Source organism: Capsicum annuum, chromosome 7 (assembly GCF_002878395.1).
Source record: "Capsicum annuum cultivar UCD-10X-F1 chromosome 7, UCD10Xv1.1, whole genome shotgun sequence".
NCBI classification, from domain to species: domain Eukaryota; kingdom Viridiplantae; phylum Streptophyta; class Magnoliopsida; order Solanales; family Solanaceae; genus Capsicum; species Capsicum annuum.
In genome coordinates this window covers 11,908,570-11,919,969 of record NC_061117.1, presented here as the reverse complement: position 1 = coordinate 11,919,969, position 11,400 = coordinate 11,908,570, and the positions used below count along the sequence as shown (strand labels likewise).

The window sequence follows — 11,400 nt, the reverse complement described above, 5'->3', positions numbered from 1 at the left end:
AACTGCCTCTGAGTAAGAAGAAGGATCTTTATCGGAATCAATACCTTCTGCTACACTCAATGCATAAGCAACCAAATCAGCTTCAGCATACTTTTGAGATAGTCTAATATCACTTCTAGGTTATCTTTAGCAATAGAATATTGTGGCGTCATTGGTGGTGAAGAAGAAATAGTACCACTCTGTACTCTGGGCTAGACTGAGAAGTAGGCACTAGTGTAGACTCTGCTCCAATTTGCAATTCAACATGGGTGTTTGACTTTTGTGGATTCATGTCACTAAGCTTATCTGGAGGTGAAGCACTAGATTTGGAGGGAGCTCAAAGCATGGTAGTTTCATCAAACACAACATCCCTGCTAATTATAATCTTTCTTTTTTCTGGACACCAAAGCTTATAACCTTTAACACCAGGCTTATAACCAATACATAAGCACTTGACAAATCTAGGCTCCAACTTCTCATTATCAAAATAAGCATACGTAGTACATCCAAATATCCTCAAATCAAAATAACTAGCAGGAGTACCAGACCATACCTCTTGTAGAGTTTTTTTATCAATCGCGATTGAGAGAGAGCAGTTAATAAGAAGGAAAATTATGGAAGCAGCTTCGGCCTAAAAAGACTTGGTAAACTACCATTAGAGAGCATACAATGTACCTTCTCCATTATAGTTGTAATATCCCGAAGTTTCTTAACTAATTTTATCTCAAGAATGTCTAGTATTATATTCTAAATTGAATGATGTTTATTCCATGAGGAATTTTTAATATTTTCACTTTTAGTTTTGTGGAAAATTCAGTAAGCTTTCTGTTGATATAAGATTCACCTAAATCCAATTATCGGGTAAAAAGTTATGACTATTTCACGTTCCCGTCGTAAAACAGCGCCATATTAGTCAGTGGTGCACCAGGCCACAAGATAAAATGGCATTTGTCAAATTCTAGTAGGGTTACATGATAGTGGCGTATCGTACCAAACTTTCAGGTCATAAATAAAGTGCCAACGCGATGGCTCCGCATCGCGCCATCCCCAAATTTCCCAGTTGTCAAATTCTAGTGACATGGTGTGATAGCACCGCGTCGCGCCAGGGGTCCAAGTCAGAAAATTTTCACCAATTTTAAAAGACGCATCCAGGGTTAAATGGGTCAATTTTCCATCTCTATTTAAACCCAATAACACGTGATTTAGCCATTCTTCACCCAAAATATACTAGTTTCTCTCAGTTTTCTCTCAAGAACAAACTAGGGTTTCAATTGGGGATTCAATTTCAAGAAAATCTCTCCATCAATCTTTGCTAAATCAAGAACTAAGGTATACGTTGTGTTGATTTATGGATTTATTTCATCCATAAAGCTCAAGAACCCTATTTTAAATTATGAATCATGATTATTATGTTGTGGGTTGCTCAAGTTATGTGATAGTTGTTGTTTGATTCCTATGTTGGGATCCTTATGTGAAATTATGAAAACTACGTTAGCATATAAATTGAAATCCATGAATTTGGTGGTTTATGATTTGTGAAATTTGATGATTTCACCTATGCCTTAAGTTGTGCATGTAAGGTGTTTGATAAAATACCTAAAGGGATAGAAATTATGCACTATAGCTAAATTGTGACCCAAATGACAATGTATGCTTTAACCTTATGTTCAAAATGACTTCCATGTTATTCTTATGTATTGAAATTGCTTGTTGGATTGCTCATGAGTTAGCCTCATGAAATTATGCTATGTATACATGCTATCTTATTCACATACCAAGCTATGATAATCAAATGCCCATGAAATATCTCCAACTATTGTATTATGGATTGTTGATGTTGGTTATGTATTAAATAATATCATGCCTTGTCAGTTTCCTTCCATCAAGTCCTAGGGGTACTTGTACCCAAAAAATATAGTTGTGTGCCTAGATTTAGTGTTATGTTTTCACGATATCCTCAGTCAATCCATGATCCATAAAACTCAGTCAATCATGTGACTCAGGAAAGCTCGGTAATTTAGTAATCTCAATAGTATTCCATCAGTTAACAAAACTCCATGAATTTAGTGTAGTCCAGTTCAGTTAATCATGTTCAGTGTCTATTCAGATGGGAGTAGGAATTAGCACCGAGTGAACCCAAGGATGGGAACACACACTGTCAGATGAGGGTGTGATTCTTAGAAGTCGTTCTTGCATTCCAGAACTATGTAGCCAGCATAGGTTGAGACATCAACACTATCAGATAAGGGTTGATAACATGGATAAACACGGTCAGATGAGGATCCCACCGTTCTCACTAGAGTTACCTGTTATATGAGGGTTATTCACATATTGTCCTTACCAATGGTGTGGTATTGAAACCATTCCAATTGGGGTTACAGATTGGACCCCAACTCAACCATAATGGCGTATTAGGGGCATGTCGATTAGATGACTACTTTCCAAAGTTTCGATTACAGAATTCAGGGCTGTCAGATACAGTCAACTCAGAATAGTGTGAAACTCAGATAGTTCCATTAGAAACTAGACTGTTAGATACAGTCACTCAGTATCAGTTATTTTAGTTATACAGTTATCAGTATCTCATGTTATCAGTACTCAGACTCAGTAATCATGTTATCATAATCCTAGTTACAGTTATTATGTATTCATGTATGTATTCTAACATTCATATTATTCGGTTAGTTAGTATAGATCAAGCATGTAAACCCTTTGCATTCAGCCTACCTCACATGTATACTAGTACATTCAAAGTACTGACGCATTTACACTATGGTGTCTTATACCATAGGTTCAGAAGCACGAGCTCCAGAGCATCAGTAGCATTTCAGTCTCCGCAGTCAAAGTTAGCAGTGAGTCCTTATATTTTGAGGACATGATTATTTCTTTATTATCTTATTAATTAGCTTATTATTTGGAGTTAGTTCAGGACATGTCCCATCATCTCCTTATTCAGACAGTTATTTTTTAGAGGTTTTTCAAACTATAGTATGTTTAGACAGTTTTGTTTTGGGCATTTATACCCCATCCTAGATGTTATATTTTATCGAATATTATGTTACAATTTGAACCTTATGCCCTTTCAGTTTATATTTCTGTATTATACAGTATATCATGCAGCATACAGGCACAGATATTAGTCATGGGTTAGCTTGTGGTCCTTTGGGTCATGAGCACCGTGTAGCATTCTGAGTATCAGATTCGAGGCGTTATAATAGTCCTATTCATTCGTTCAGCCACACCATTCTACTGCGGAGTATGACTAACTGTCAAGTGCCTCACAATTCCTTCTGAATTGCACAAAGCATTAAATTCATTAGAACAAAACTATAAACCTTTATTAGTCCGAAGGCGTTTTACCTACTTCCCTGTTTGTTTTTCAATCATAATTTTTCACTCCTTGAAAGTAGGCAACACATCATTCTTTTTCTTTAGAAAGAACACCCAAACTTTTCTGGAATAGTCATCAATAATAGTCAACAAATAATTTGCACCCCCTCTAGAAGGTTCTCTGGAAGGACCCCAGAGACCAGAATGAATGTAATCAAGTATGCCTTTAGTTGAGTTGATGCCTTTAGTGAATCTGACTCTCTTCTACTTTCCAAAAATACAATGCTCATAGAACTCCAATTTGGTAATACTCTGCCCATCAAGAAGCCCTCTCCTGCTTAGTTCTACCATCCCGTTTTCACTCATATGTCCTAGGAGTATAGGCCAAAGTTTAGCAACATCACTTTTTGATAGAGATAAGGTAGAAACTGTTGCATCATCTGTAACCGTAGAGCCCTGCAAGACATACAAATTTGCAGACTTTCTCTGTCCCTTCATCACAACAAGAGCACCTTCAAGAATCCACCTTCACCAGTGTACCTATATCCATTCGAACCAAGGGTAATCAAGGAAATAAGATTTCTCTTCAAATCTGGGACATACCGCATATCACCAAGTGTCCTCACAACCCCATCAAACATCTTAATTCTGATTGCTCCAAAACCAGCTATCTTTCAAAGTGTATTATTTCCCATCAACACAACACCTTTAGAGACTGCTTCATATGTTGTAAACCAATTTTGATTGCGACACATATGAAACATGCAAGCTAAATCAAGAATTCAATCCTCACAGGATTTGGAGTTACCATCAAAAACAACCAAGAGTTCTCCATCACTATCACCATCTTCAACAAAACTAGATTCACCGAACTTCTCTGGTTGGTTTCCCTTCAGTTTTGGAGCTTCTCTTTTCTCTCTATTCTGTAACTTTCAATACTCAGATTTTATGTGGGCCATCTTCTTACAATAATTACAGGTCTTGTTTCTATTTTTAGATTTTGGTCTATTTCTATCATCACCCCAGAGTTCCTCTCACGATTCCTTCCTCGAACAAGGAGACTATCTCCTTGAGTCTCTGACCCATTCATAAGATGTTTTATATTGTCCTTAGAGAACAACACATCATAGACTTCATCTATGGTTAGGGTATCACGACTATATAAAATTGTATCCCTAAAGGTTGTGTATGATGCAGGCAGCGAACATAAAAAAATCAACCCTAGATCTTCTTCATCGTACTTAACCACTAGAGTCTCTAAATTAGAGATGATTTCCTTAAATACAGATAGGTGATCCTCCAAGGATGCACCCTCAGACATGCGATAGGAATAAAATCATTGTTTGAGATGCAACTTACTTGTTAGTCTTTTTGTCATACACAACGATTCCAATTTCAACCACAATGCAGCGACAGTGGTCTCCTTCAAACATCCTGTAAAATTTGATTGGATAAATAAAGATGAATTTAAGATAGAGCCTTTCGATCCTTACGTCGTTTGTCCTCGTCCATCCATGATGAGGGCATCTTATCAAACCCTACTATAGCATCATCCAAATCCATCTGTGCGAGCACAGCCCATATCTCAACCTGCCATAATAAAAATCTAATGTTGTGATCCAACAGCAAAATATCATACTTCATGGTTGCCATCCCCGAGAAAATAATTGAACAGACTTTGATACCAGTTTTTTATGATTCAGATAGAATAAGGAAACCACAAGTAAAATAAAATAAGAACAACGCACAGATTTACGTGAAAACCCTTACAGGAAAAACCACAGATAAAGGCAGAGGAGGCTTCACTATAATGGAGAGAGAGTACAATGTGGAGAAGGCTGAATTTTATTAATGCCCAAAACAACCCACTAAATGCACTTATATAATATGTGCATACAAATAAGTTCTAGGCCCAAAAACATAAAGGTCCATATCGGTCCTGTCGGCCCGATCCCTACGCTACACCATAGACCCCATTGAAAATCATCAACATGGGTCACACCGTAAAACTTTCTGGACCGAATCAACAAAATTTGGGTCACAACTCTAACAAGTATGGTAGAGGCTTCATAGATGTCAGTTAGAGTCAGTTATGTAATTTAGTTCTCTGTTTAATTTTATCAGATTATAAATTGTATCAGTACTATACTTTTCCCAGATTTTATCATGATTATATTTCCACACAATAGAACCAACTATTTAATATATTATAAATCAGTTGCTCAATAGTATGCCAATTTATGGGTTAGCTTGGCATCACTTGTAGTTCCAAGCACCGTGTTATGACTTAGGGGTAGTCTCGGGTTGTGATATGAATCCACTTTGCAAGTTGTTGGAAAAGGAAACCAATTTTGCATTTGATGATGATTATTTGAAGGCCTTCTAATGCCTTAAGGAAAAATTACTTGTTTCCCCCATCATTATTGGTCCAAACCATTTGAAGTGATGTTGATACAAGCGGGGTTGCACTTGGGGCTATTCTGGGGAAAAAGAATGAAAAGATTTTTCATCCCATTTATTATGCCAATAAAGCTTTGAATAGAGAACAAAATAACTCTACTATTACGGAGCATGAGCTTCTAGTCGTGGTTATGCTTTCAAAAAAATTTGGGCATACTTATTAGGAACAAATAGACCGCACAATGCTAATATACTTAATGGCAAAGAAGGATGCCAAATCAAGGCTTATAAGATGGGTGTTGTTTTTGCAAGAGTTTGAATTTAAAGTCAAAGTTAGGAAGGGATGTAAAAACAAAGTAACGGACAATCTGTCTCAGTTGGAGAATGAAGGAAAGAGTTTAGAAGAGTTGGAAATTGATGATTCTTTTCCTGATGAGCAGGTTCTTGCTGCTACACTTGATTTGGTGCCATGGTATTATTTTTCAAATTATGTGGTCAGTGATGTCATTCCAAATAACCTCAACTTTTATCAAAACAAGAAGTTCTACATAAGGTAAAAAGGTATTTCTGGGATGAACCTTATTTATTTAGATGTTATGCTGACAACATTATTAGGAGATGTATACCAAATGTGGAGATGTTGAATATTTTAGGGGTATGCCATTCCTCCCCAATGGAAGGCATCACGTAGACGATCGGGCCGTTAGAAATATCTTGCAAAGTGGTTACTATTGGCCCTTAATTCACAAAGATGCTTGTGATCAGTGTTAGCAACAGGGGTCCATCTCTAGACACCATGAAATTCCAATAACCAAGATGCTAGAAGTGGAGTTATTTGATGTATGGGGCATAGATTTTATGGGACCCTTTGTGAGCTCCTATAGTCACAAGTATATTTTGGTAGCTGTGGACTATGTACAAATGGGTATAAGTTGTGGCTCTAGCAAATAATGAAGGCAAGAGTGTGGTTGCATTCTTGAAAAAGAACACTTTCTCTCATTTTGGTGTTCTACGAACCATAATAAGTGGTGGAGGTTCCCACTTTTGCAACAAGATGTTCCAAATATTTTGGCAAAGTATGGGGTGAATCAACACAGGATAGCCACAACTTATCACCCACAAACTAGTGGGAAAGTGGAAGTATCGAATAGGGAAATCAACAGTATTCTGGCCAAGACAGTTAATTCAAATCGAAATAGTTGGTCAAGAAAACTTGGTGATGCTTTGTGGGCGTATCGAACTTCTTTCAAGACACCCCTTGGAATGTCTCCTTACTAACTAGTCTTTGATAACGCTTGTCATATACTAGTAAAGTTAGAACATAAGGCACTATGGGCACTCAAGAAGTTGAACTTGAGTTGGAAAGAAGCAACTGATATGAGGCTAGATCAACTTGATGAGATGGATGAGGTTTGCCTCCAAGCTTATGAACGGGTTGATCTTTACAAGAAGAGGGTGAAGTGGTACCATGATCAAAAATTTGAAAGAAGAGAGTTCCAAGTGGATGATTGGGTACTGCTGCTCAACTCGAGATTTAAGCTTTTTCTTGGAAAGTTGGAATCAAAGTGGTCGGGGCCGTTCAAAATAACTCAAGTTTTTTTCATTTGTAGTGGTTGAACTAGAAAACAAACATGGAAGTGTTCTCAAGGTCAATTAACAAAGGATCAAATAATTCATTGGTCCAAAGGAAGAGGTAAAAGTGTTGTCTACAGTTTATCTTGATGAAGTCTGAGTAATCAAGATAACTGAGTCGTGCCACGACGTTAAATTAGGAGTTGCATGAGAGTCAACCCATGATTGTAGTGTAATAAGAAAAACATTAAAAATAAGAAAAATAAAAATATAAAAATAAGTATCGAGCCACGACCAAAACTACAACGCTTAGTGGGAGGGAACCCACCCTTCTAATGGAAGTATTCTCTCAAAAAAGACACTATTTGGGTGTAGATATTTGTGTTTTTGGTTCTTGTACACGATTCTGTAAACGACAGTATGTTTCATTTTGTTGAACTGTCTTGGCATTAATATATTTAACTTAATAATAACAATTAGTAATCAATTTATTGGATTGATTAAATTGAAAAAAAATCATTCACTTAAGTAATCGCGCAATATGAGTTATTCCCAAAATGCATGTGAAAGAGCACACTTCAAGTAGTTGCTGAATTTAGCCTGTTTTGCATGTGAATTTTTATTGAAATTTTCTAGGTTTTATGTCATTCCTTAAAGAGTGCTCAAGTATTTGCTGAATATAGCATGTTTGGCATATTGGTTTGTGCTTTTCAATAGCCTGTAAAAAATTGTTAGCAAACTGCCCAATATGATGAAAACAAAAGATCAAAAGATAGCTGAAAATTTATTTCTTAATTTCTCAAACTAAATTATGAAAAAACTCTTTGTACACTATATTTTTTACTTTATTTATTATTTTTCCTTCATCATCGTAGGCTAAAATCTTTAACCCCTTCCTACTTGTCACTCATGAAAGAGCAACATACAATTGACCATGTATAAACACTAATTTCTTCAAAAATAATCCAACATGAGACAATGATTGGCCTTGACTTTTATTGATGGTCATGGCAAATGAGACAACAATGGGAAATTGTCTTCGTTGGAACTTAAAAGATATTCTTGCATCAGATGGTGTAAAACTCATTCTTGGGATAAACACTTTTTCACCCGCCATTTTGCCTAATAAAACCTTAGCTTCTATAACCCTATTTCCAAGTCTTGTGATGATCAGCCTCGTCCCATTACACAACCCTGATGATTGATCTATGTTTCTCAATAACATTACTGGTACACCTATCTTTAATGTGATTGAGTGATTTAGAATTCCAAAACACTTGATACTGTTAAGAAATTCTGGTGTGTGCACATGCTCCAATGTCGTAAAAGAATGATCAGACATACAAACTGTATCAGAACTCAGATATTTCTTCTCAGGATTATGATTAAGTGGTACCATGAAATCATTGATCGACTCCATCATGTCTAGATTCGGAGAAAGAATTTCTCTTTGCTGGAGGTAATCTAAGTCCCTAGAATGACTGTAGAAATTAGGATACGTACTCTCTACAATTGCCAATATTGGATTGACACAATCCTTAATGAAAGATCATCAGGGATTTGAATAGTCTCAATTCCATCAATGGAGCTTCCAATGTTTCCATCACCGATTGCCAAAATCCAATTGGCAAAGTTTAGTAACTCTTCCAAATGTGTGCCTAACTGATTTTCTTGCAATCCTATATTCTTTGTTAGCTTTAGGACTTTACAGTGGCTCTATAAATATGAAGAATTTAAAGTGGAATTAACAATATCTTTCCTTGTTTCTTTGGTTATGAAGGGAAAAATCTGTCTGAAGTCACCACCTAGAATAATTGTTTTTCCTCCAAAAGGTTTATCTAAACTGAATGTGTTTTTAATGAGAATATCTCTGAGAGTCTGATCAAGAGCTTCAAAATAGTATCTATGCATCATTGGCGCCTCATCCCAAATAATCAACTTTGTCTTGACAATCAAATTTGCTAAAGGACTACCTTGCTTTATATTGCATATTACATCTTCAGTTGGATTGAGAGAAATTGCAAATCTCGAATGAGCTGTTCGACCTCCTGGTAACAAAAGAGATGCAATTCTACTTGATGCAACAGTTAACACAATATCTCCTCTAGATCTTATGCAAGAAGACAAAGTCTTCCAGATAAAAGTCTTGCTAGTTCCTCCATGACCATATAAAAAGAATAATCCACCTTTGTCTTCATCCACTGCTGCCATTATTTTTTCATACACCGACTTTTGTTCAGATGTCAAATTCATTACTAACTGTTGGTGTTCAACCAACAAAGAGTGCCTGTTGTAACTCAATTCATCAAGAACTAATCTATTGCTATTGTCCACTTGTTGCTCATTGTAAACAGGTCTTGGCATAGTCGAAAAATCATGGAAACTTTTTTTGCAACCTTTCAAAAAAATTTCCAACCTTTGCAAACAATGATTTCTCAATTCATCATCTGTCATCTCTACCTCTGAAAGAACAAAAATATCACAATGGTAGTAACATAAAATATAATATCAACCTACACGCAAAATGTTAGTTATCATTAACTATAAATTTGTACCTGGATTAGACAACAATACTCTTTCTTCTTGAAGGATATCTTCTAATAATAATTTCTATGTTAATTGCCAAACATATTCTGGCCGTGACATCGAATTAGACAATAACAACATTGCAAATAGTTGTCTAAGATACGATGGCATTCCCCAGTAACTTGCTTCCTTCATGGCATCAATATACTCTTTGTCATCATCTAATAATCCGAGTGCATAACATCCATCTCTGAAAGTGGTGTGGTCATGATTGTTGATCTTTTTGAGATCCTCATAGATTGTTGTACCTTTAAGGACATTCAACAGTAATCTAAGATAATATAACTCGCCACTTCCAGGTGGAACAAAAAAATCCTCCCGATAGAAAATGCAGAAGTTTCTCTTCTCTTCCAGTTTTTTACATCCTGTTTCCATACAAACTTAATCGGAAATTCTACATAAGTTAATTCTCTAGCTTCAGGAAATATTTTATTTGCCTCAAACCAACTTAAGAACATTGACTCCCTTATACTTGGCCTATTTGCAACATCATCAATTGGATCATCATCAGATAATATAACATTTTATTCATCTCTGAGATGAAATGCTAGTCTTTCTACCGAAGGTTGCCTATAGTGAATTAGAAATCTAAGTATTCTCCAAGAAGCTTCACAGGATGATATGTATCGACAATCATAATACATGTTGATTTCATCAATATTTGATGAATCTTCTTCATTTGCACTTTGAGAAAAAGCAGCAGTGACATGATCATTTCCCTTATTAACATACTTAAATAAGTACTTAATAGATTTGGATTGATTGCACCATTCCACATTGATATGAGCACCATACTTCAATAATAAGAATCAATTATGCAGCACCACATACCTGTTCTAACTCAATAAGTTTTATAAATAAATTATAATCTTTGTTTGAGAAGATATTGTATCTTCAATTGTAATTCAGAAAAATTAATGGAATAGACATTATATAATCACTCCACATAAATACTATCAATCGATTAAGCAGTACCCGTACCTATTGTCCAGGTCAATACTATCTTTCTTGATAGTTCTACCATCTTTCCTTCTTCTGTAAATAGGATAACCATCTTCATCAATTATGGTTGACTGAACAGTTTTCTTTGGAAAGTGCTTTGTACATCTACCATTCTGCATGCAAGGAGAGTAATTCCTAGCAGAACCACATGGTCCATGCATCATGAATAACTGCACCACTTGATAATATTAAGGATCGGCCAATTCATTTGGTATTTTCGCTGAAATAATATTATCAATGTTTGCAGCAGCAGGATATTTATTTTGCTCATGAAGAAAAAGTACAATGTGAGCATGAGGCAATCCTCATTTTTGAAATTCAACTGTATAAATCACTGCATCAAATAAATTTATTGGATTAATAAATAGTTAAAATGCACATATATAAATATATTTATATATATATGTGTGTGTCTGTGTGTGTATAAAAAATTATAAGTGATGAATCGAATATACCTGCTTTTACTCTTCCAAAAATTCGTTTGTCTTTCAAGTCCTTTATTAAGCCATCCAATTTTATTTTGAAAACCCT

At 35.6% G+C, this 11,400-nt stretch overlaps 1 pseudogene; it reads right to left on the bottom strand.

The window, feature by feature from the left end:
• Nucleotides 1-8,080: 8,080 nt before the first annotated feature.
• On the bottom strand, nucleotides 8,081-11,030 carry LOC107876373 (annotated as a pseudogene).
• Between the last annotated feature and the right edge of the window lie 370 nt (nucleotides 11,031-11,400).